We start from the raw sequence: 8,561 nt of genomic DNA, 5'->3' as shown, positions 1-8,561 counted from the left end.
TTTGCCCTCTGGATTACAAATTAGGGTTCGAGGTGCCCCTAGGGAAGCCAAGTCTGGGACAATTGTCTGGATAACTCAGTCAAAGCCAGATCTGATTTAAGGAAATATTGAAAAATATTTAGCTTGATGGTAAACCTATCCTTTATCAGCCATTGGCCTTTGGACAATACATTTAATCTCTGTAAGCCTCAATTTCCTCATCCCATAAAATGAGCCAGTGGTGGCGCCTCCTCTGCAGGCTAGTTATGTAAACTCACTGTGATAAACTTGCAAAGTGCTGAGGATGGCAAGGCCTTCACTTGGCACAGCCCATGCCTGGCTCACCTGGGCTGGAGCAGGTGGACAGAGCAGCAAGGAGACAGGTTCCTAGAGGTACCAGGAGACGTCAGCTCATCCCCCAGAGCAACTGTAGAGATGTGTGGTGCTAGAAAAGCATGAACTCTGGGATGTGAGCTCATGAGAGGTCAGGGAAAACCTCATCAAGGAAGGAGAGCTTTGAGGCCAGAGTTGAGGGGGATTCAGCAGGATTAACCAGGCAAAGAGGGGGAAAGAGCATCCAGGTAAAAGGAACAGGTGTGCCAGGTTCCCCAGGCAGGAGGCACTGCGAGGGGGGAGCTGGGTGAGCCCAGGCATGTGCTCAAGGCAGAGGGTTTATCCCATTCCAAACCACTGTTGGGTTTTAACAAGAAGGAGACTTGTTCAGGTGTCAGAGTTCATCCATTTTTCCCCCATCATGCTATCTTCCCTCTTTAAATCTAAAATCAATCTGAAATTGAGATTTTCTTGTTAGATTTTTTTTTTTTTTTTTTTTGAGACGGAGCTTTGCTCTTGTTGGCCAGGCTGGAGTGCAATGGCACGATCGTGGCTCACTGCAACCTCCACCTCCCGGGTTCAAGCAGTTCTCTTGCCTCAGCCTCCCCAGTAGCTGGGATTAAAGGTATGTGCCACCATGCCCAGCTAATTTTGTATTTTGTATTTTTTTTTTTTTTTTTTGGTAGAGCCAGGTTTCTCCATATTGGTCAGGCTGGTCTCGAACTCCTGACCTCAGGTGATCCACCCATCTCAGCCTCCCAGAGTGCTGGTTTTTTTTTTTTTTTTGAGACGGAGTCTGAGACTCTGTAGCCTAAGCTGAAGTGCAGTGGCACAATCTTGGCTCCCGGGCTCAAGTGATTCTCATGCCTCAACCTCCAGAGGAGCAGGGACTACAGGCAAGCACCACCACACCCGGCTATTTTTTTTTTCTTGTATTTTAGTAGAGATGGTGTTTCACCATGTTACCCAGGGTGATCTCAAACTCTTGAGCTCAGGCAATCCTCCCATGTCAGCCTCGCAAAGTGCTGGGATTACAGGCGTGAGCCACAGTGCCCAGCCTAGATTATGATCAATTTTATCACACTGCAACATTAGTAAATAACTTCTAAAGTTCAAGTAGACAAAGTGACTCCTTTACAGAACATACACAATTTAAACAACACTGAATCTTAGTCATTTGCATCATTTGTGGGCCATCCCCTCACCCAGCAGTGAATTCTGCTAGCTAATTTTAAACACAATCTTTTGTAACCATAACTGAAAAGATGCAGTGACAATTACTCGAAGGACTATAGTAGATATCATGTAATAAAATTCAGTTTGACTTTTTTGCAGGGGGACTCACACAGTCTTGTAAAAAGAAAGCTAGCAGTGTCATGACTGACATTTGAACTAGATTGTCAGGGGTCTTTACTGCAAAGTTTTGGGGACAGGAAGAGAATACAATTTCCTGTAATGGAAGAAATGAACACTTGGTGAAGATTCCACATGGGAACGTGTTGTGTGTTGATTGAGGGCAACTCTGGGGCACTAGGAAATCCAGATAGCTTGTCAGGTGATCAATCACGTGATCTCATCTCATGAGAAGGGGGAGAGAACAGAGGGGCAGCCTGCAGGAAGTGTATGCAGCACTGAATAGCTTCCAGATGTCGGTTGAGAAGAAAGCTGTAAAAAAAAAAAAAAAAAAACGAAAAACAAACAAAAAAAAGATTTAGCAACAAGGAAACAACCAGGCATATGGGAGCAACGTTTTGCTCTAGTTTTTAGGAACAGGTGACTCACGAGCCTTGCTGGTCACCACAGAAACTGAACGGTCTGCTAAATGCAGCGGGAATGCAGGAAGGTGTTACATGTGGGGCGAGTGCGATGCTAGGCATTTCCTGCACTGTTGGAACAATTAATTGTTATTATTATTTTGAGAGAGGGTCTCACTCTGTCGCCCAGGCTGGAGTGCAGTGGTGGGATCAAGGCTCACTGCAGCCTCCACCTCCCCTGACTCAGGCGATTCTCCCACCTCAGCCTCCTGAGTAGCTGGGACTACTGGTGCACCACCATGCCCAGCTAACTTTTTTGTATATTTTTGTAGAGATGGGGTTTCACCATATTGCCCAGACTGGTCTTGAACTTCTGGGCTCAAGTGATCTTTCTGCCGTGGCCTCCCAAAGTGCTAGGAATACAGGCATGAGCCACCATGCCCGGCCTGAAACAATTAACGGTGTTCAGGAAGAAACTGAGACTCAGAGAGATGAAGGCAATGGGGTCACCTGTGGGTAACGACCAGACCCCTAGTTCAAACCCAGTCTGGTCCTTCTGACTGCAAACTCCACGTGCCTTTCTCTCTGCCTTGCTGCCTTCGAAAGGGCAACCGTGAACCATTCCCAGGTACACCCAAGCGCGCATTTTTACATGTTTTCTTTGTTACTTTTATGTTATTTTATTTTTTTTTGAGATAGAGTCTTACTCTGTTACCCAGGCTGGGGTGCAGTGGCACCATCTCAGCTCACCAAAACCTCCACCTCCTGGGTTCAAGCGATTCTCCTGCCTCAGCCTCCCAAGTACCTGGGATTACAGGCGCCTGGCACGACGCCCGGCTAATTTTTGTATTTTTAGTAGAGATTAGGTTTCACAACATTGGCCGGGCTGGTCTCAAACTCCTGAGCTCAGGCAGTCTCCCCTCCTCGGCCTCCCAAAGTGCTGGGATTACAGTCATCAGCCACTGAACCCAGCCACCTTTTACTAAACAGAGAAATCAGGATCCTCAAGCTGAAAATATGTATCAAGTCTGAAATCGAAGAGAGTTTTAGTTACTATCTACTTTTTCCTAGAAGCTCCATCAAATGTAGCAGAAAGAATATCTAGCGAGGAAGAAGAAAATTCAGCATTGTCACCTTTCCCAAATCTTTCATTTCAGGAGAGAGAGAGGCACATGGCTCCAAACAATTCTTTGAAAAAGCCTCTGCATCCTGAGTGTTGAGCCATTTGCAGGACATCCCAATGCCTAGCGGTGAGCTCTGCCAGCTAATTTTAAACTCAACCCTGAGCCGCTGCCGCAGCCCCTCCATGGCTCTCAATCGATTGTGAGGGCAGCGCCTGGGACTTGCCGGACTCTCTGTCCTCCGGGCTCTTTCAGGACCCGTCCCCTTCAATCTCTCCACACCCCCTTCTCATACTCACGGCTCCCTCCAGTCCTTGTAGGGTCTCCTTCCTATCTTTCCCTGTCAAACTTCTCGAAATCACATCCGCTACCTGCAGCTTCTCACCGTCCCCCTGCACTCTGCCTCTTGCCATCTGGGGTCCACCTAGAACTCAGTAGAAATTGCTGGGGAGGGAAGAGATGGGAAGGACATCTTCTTTCAAGAGCCAGTCCTCCTCCACCACCTGGACACCCTCAGGGTGCTTGACACCTGGAGGGTAAACATCTTCCAGCATGGACTCCCAGGACTCCAGGACCATGAGCTTCCTGCTGGGGCAGCCAGAGTCCCAGCTGTCCAGACCCAGGGATCTTCTTCAGGCAGGTCAAGAAGCAAAAGGGAGGATGAAGAAGAGGAGGTGGGAGGCAGGCCACCTCTGGTTGGAGCTGCGCCAAGTGGCCTAAAGGACAAACTTTTCTTCCAGCTCCCCTGAGACCCCTGTTCAGCACTGTCACCTGAAGACTTGGCTGTGCACTGCTGATGGCCCCCTGCGCCATCTTGTTTCTCTCCGAGGTGCCCTAGCAACTCTGCAAATGACCCAGCAGGACCAACTTCCTGGTCCCAAGGCTGTTGGATGCAGCTTAGGAGAGAGGGTAGATGGAGCATCGCTCATCCAGACACCTCAGAAGGGTCAGACAGCAGCACGCAGACTGCCAAAGGGGAAAAGATGTGGAGCAAAGAACTGGAAACTTCTCAGATATGTGTACTTGGGGGCATGGAGGGGGAATGAGTGTCCCGGTGGAAGAGAAGGCAAAAGAAGGTGCCCTTCTGAAGAAGGGACATGTGCTGCCAAAATCTGAGGGTAAGAACAACACCAGGGCCAGTGGGTGAAAACGGGAGGGCGTGGGCCTTCGTAGGGCAGTGGTTGTAGAGTTCTAGGTGGACTCCAGGCTACAGGGCACTACAGAAGAGATGGCGAGAAACTTTCAGCAGCAGATGCTATTTTGAGAAGTTTGGCCAGGAAGGGGAGGAAGGAGACAGTGTGAGACAGAGTTGGAGCAGATGGAATGGCATGGCTCCAGGGCAGCGCCCGCCGTCTGCAGGTGTCGTATCCCAAGGCTGGTGACCCTCCAAGGCAGCTTGACCAAGCCAGCCCTTTAGGAGCTGGAGTGGTGGAGAGGCCGGAGTGAGGATGACTTCATAATTCCCTCCTTAGAGACCACGCGAGAGGAGGAAGTACAGCTGGGCAAGGCCCTTGGACATTCAGGTTCCAGGCCATTCACCCAGTGCTGCCCCAACCTGGACAAACTCCAGGCCAAAGGGAAACAGCAGCCACAGCTCCCTGCTTGGGGATTTCCCCTGATGACCGCAGGGTGGGGGAGCATTACATGGCCACTCAATGGCAGAACAGGTGACTCCTTCAGGAGAGCTGCCTCCAGAACCTTCCAGGCCAGGATCTGCCTGCCAGCTGCCTGCCTCTGGGAGGCTGGAGGAGCCAGGCCAGGCCACATTTGTGGGGCCCGAAGCCCCGTGTGGCGCTTCTCCTATTCTGTTGAGTGGTAGTTTGCTTTGTTTTATTTTCTTTTTTTTTTTTTTAGTTTATTTTCTTACTTTTAAGGCAAAAGTTAAAACTGCCTACATTAAATTCTGGTTAAAATTCAACATGCCACCTGCCACGTGTCTCTGCGTCTGGGCAGCTCAAGCCACTGCCCCCTGGGCAGTCCTACTGCAGCCTTTGCCTGCCAGTGCTCCTCCGCCCCACACCTTGCAAACCTAGGTGATGAAGACTCATTCTGGACCTCATGGTGGTGACCCCAAAGCTGAGTCCCCGGCCCTCCCTTGTCTGTGTTATTTTGGGGGCAGAGGTGATGCCTCATGGTCGATGGTGATGCTGTCGTGGGTCATGTTTCTTTTTCTCCTCTGACTGTGATCTTGGCCTGAGCAGACCAATCCAATGGTGCTCTTAATCTGTGAGGGTGTGTGTGTGTGTGTGTCTGTGTGTGTGTGTGTCTCTGTGTGTGTGTGTGTGTGTATGTGTGTGAGAGAGAGAGAGAGCACGCACCAGCTGTCCATCCCCCTGCAAGTCAGGCAAGAGATCCTGCCCCAGGTGGGGAGAAAGCTGGGGTCCCCTCCACACTGCTCTAGGGCCATAGAGGCAGGCTTCAGGCGCATGTCCAATGGTGCAGGTGTGCTGGCCTTGGGAGTCGACACACGACAGGCACTCTGTGCTGACGGAGAATCCTGCAAAATGTGGCATTCCTCAAACACCCCCAAATGTGGCAGAATCTGGTAAAGCGAGGATAAAGGGGCTGGAGCAGGTCGGAGCAGAGAGGAAGGGAGCAGGAAGCCCGAGTGGAGCCTGGTTCTGCGTCAGTGCTGGGACCCGGGGAAGCACGTGGCCTCTTTCTAAAGCCTCAGTTTCTCAGTTTCTCCATATGTAAAATGAGAGAATCAAACCAGAGGATCTCTAAAGCCCACCTACCTAGAGACTCTGCAGGGGACTAGTCACCTGGCCCTGCCAGCAGGACACTGCTACCTGGGCCCCTGAGCCACTGCTGACTGCCGGGGTGGCTCTCTGCTTTGAGACTGTATGAGCCCTCATGGTGACAGCTCACTGATGACCATAAAGTGTTCCAGGAAAGAAACAATAAATGAGACGTCCCTGTTTATCAGAGCCATTACTGAGCTGTGTGGTAGATTTCAGGTCAGTAGAGAAGTGACTTTTGCCCAGAGGAGGTCGGCCAGAAGGGACCCAGCGGACACACCCGGCTGTTAGAGGAAGGAGCTGCAGGGAGAAGTGCCCACACCCACAAGGTTTAACAAAGTGTGACCCACCCCTGCAACAATTTTCCTGGGAGCTGATTTAAAATGCAGATGCCTGGGCCCTGCCTCAGACCCACTGATGCAGTGTCTGCGCAGGTAGGACCAGGGAATCTGCATTTTACACCAAGTGTGCTAGGGGTTTTTATGCATATGAAAGTGTGGAAAACCCTGAGAGGCTGGGCAGCAGTTTGATTCTAGAAGGGAATGCTTTAATTCCTCCAAAGTTGGCCAGCTTTTATTTTAGTGATAAGGTCTCATGAAAGTCGACTTGGAGATGCCTTTGTTTAGACAGCTGGGTTAATGAGAGCCTTGCTTTTTGTGCTCACATAAATAACCCTTTTCCTTTTCACTGCCTTCTGGACTTACAGCATCACTGTCTTGTTCCCTAGGCATTCACGTTGGCAACTCCTGTTCCAAGAATAATTATTTATGACAGATTTCAATTTTCGGGGCAGGGATGGTGTCTTACTCATCCTGGGCTTCAGGGCATATGTGTAACAGATGCTCCAGGTAATGCTTGTTGAAATGAACTAAAATGAAATGCTTGAATGAAGGTCACTAGGCTGTCAAGGAAGCCCCATGCAATCACCTTATCGTCCAATAACCGCCCAGGGCCTTGCCCAGAGCATGGCATCCAATCGTTGTAAAACACACTTACGTATAAGATTAGTCGGATTTCCCCACCATAGTTAAGGAAGTAACCACACCTAACGATAAACTGACTCATCCAAAGTCCCCCCAGAAAAAGCTTGGCTGAGACTAGATTTCTGAACCACCAACACCCTCCAATGAGCTGACTGTTCCAGATATGAATAGTAGAAATAGGCCAAGAAGAAATAAAAGTAAGCAATTTTCTAAATTACCAGCACACTCTTGATATTGCCAATTTGTTCAGAAAACAATAATTTGTTTAATGCACGGATTGTTTACCTAAGATAGTTGTGAAAATGAGCCAATTCTGTACCTTCTCAAGAACTCAGTGCTGTTCTTTCTAAGGGGTCTCCACAACTGCTCAGTAGACTCAATGCTCCCTTCTCCTCTTCATTTCTTCTGGTGTCCTTGACCCAGAGAACTAATTCGGTGGTTCTCAAACTTGGCTGCCCCTGGAGAGATTGAAAACTCCTGTAGGTGAGCCTCATTGCTTACAGATTAAAGTGGAACCACAAGGACTAGTTTCTAATGTGCAGTGAGATTACAATCCACTGATGTGAATAACATTAGGCCACCAACCAGCCCTTCTCCCCAAAACAAATATAAGTTACTTGAAAAATGAACGGGAAAAACTCACTTGGGAGAGAATAAGACAAATGAAATTCAAATTGTTCAAAAACTCTCACACCAAGCAATGAAACTGTCACACAGAGGATCCCGTCCCCAAATAATAGTTCATTGTTAACTGGCAGTTGACTGATTTAGGTGCTCTTGGTAACCTCTTCTGAATTCAGTTTTCTTCTTCTGGAGTAATTAGGTGAAGCAGTGATGTCAACCCTGGCTGAACACTGGAATCACCTGGGAAGATTAAAAAGCAATACCACGTGGGTCTAGGTTTGGTCTGGATATTGGAATTTTTTAATGTCCTGGTGGTTTTAATGGGCACGCAAGGTTGAGAACTACTGATTTATAGTTTTCATCAAAAGTCTGTCTGGTAAACTCTTCAGTCTTTTTCAGTCTGAAGTCTTTATTTTGAATTCAATCTTAATAAAAATTTGGTGGTTTACAGAATTCTAGGTTGAAAGTCATTTTCCTCTGACTTTTGAATATTTTCATTCACCACATTCCTCTTTTTTTTTTTTTTTTTTTTAAGACACAGCCTTACTGTGTTGCCCAGGCTGGACTTGAACTCCTGGGGCTCAAGCCATCCTCCTGCCTCAGCCTCCTGAGTAGCCACCTTCCATTCTTAATGTTGAGATGTCAGCTCTTAGCCTAATCTTCCTGGCTTTGTGTGGGTTTTTTAAATCTTTTTTGCTGTAGTAGCCTTTAGATTTTCTCTTTTTCCTCGATATCCTGCATTTTTAATGCACTGCATCTGACTATGAATTTATCTTTATTTATTCTCCTTGTTTCTCAATGTTATCTTTCTATTTGGAAAATCATGTCTATCTTCAATTTTGGAAAATTGTCAGGTATTATAGTTTGGATATGTCCTCCACCATTTCCTGTATTCTCTGCTTCTGGAACGTCTGTTAGATGTATGTTGGAGTGTCTTATATTATTTTCCATATTATTTTGTCTCTTTCATATGTTTTTACTTCTTTGTCTCTGTCCTGTTAGCATTAATTCCTTGGTACGATCTGC

The 8,561-nt window shown here is 47.8% G+C and overlaps 1 long non-coding RNA gene across 2 annotated transcripts; it reads right to left on the bottom strand.

Moving 5' to 3' along the window:
* Window positions 1–1,705: 1,705 nt before the first annotated feature.
* On the bottom strand, window positions 1,706–4,626 carry LOC129052390 (uncharacterized). Of its 2 annotated transcripts, XR_008517394.1 has the most exons (3): window positions 3,487–4,626; window positions 2,095–2,197; window positions 1,706–1,977 (listed from the first exon to the last, which is right to left on the bottom strand). It is a non-coding gene; the product is annotated as an uncharacterized LOC129052390 (long non-coding RNA). The 2 variants fall into 2 exon arrangements; XR_008517396.1 differs by lacking the exon at window positions 2,095–2,197.
* Between the last annotated feature and the right edge of the window lie 3,935 nt (window positions 4,627–8,561).

The sequence above is a fragment of the Pongo abelii genome, chromosome 22 (assembly GCF_028885655.2).
Source record: "Pongo abelii isolate AG06213 chromosome 22, NHGRI_mPonAbe1-v2.0_pri, whole genome shotgun sequence".
NCBI lineage: Eukaryota > Metazoa > Chordata > Mammalia > Primates > Hominidae > Pongo > Pongo abelii.
The sequence above is the reverse complement of the archived record's forward strand: the minus strand, read 5'-3'. Positions and strand labels throughout refer to the sequence as shown.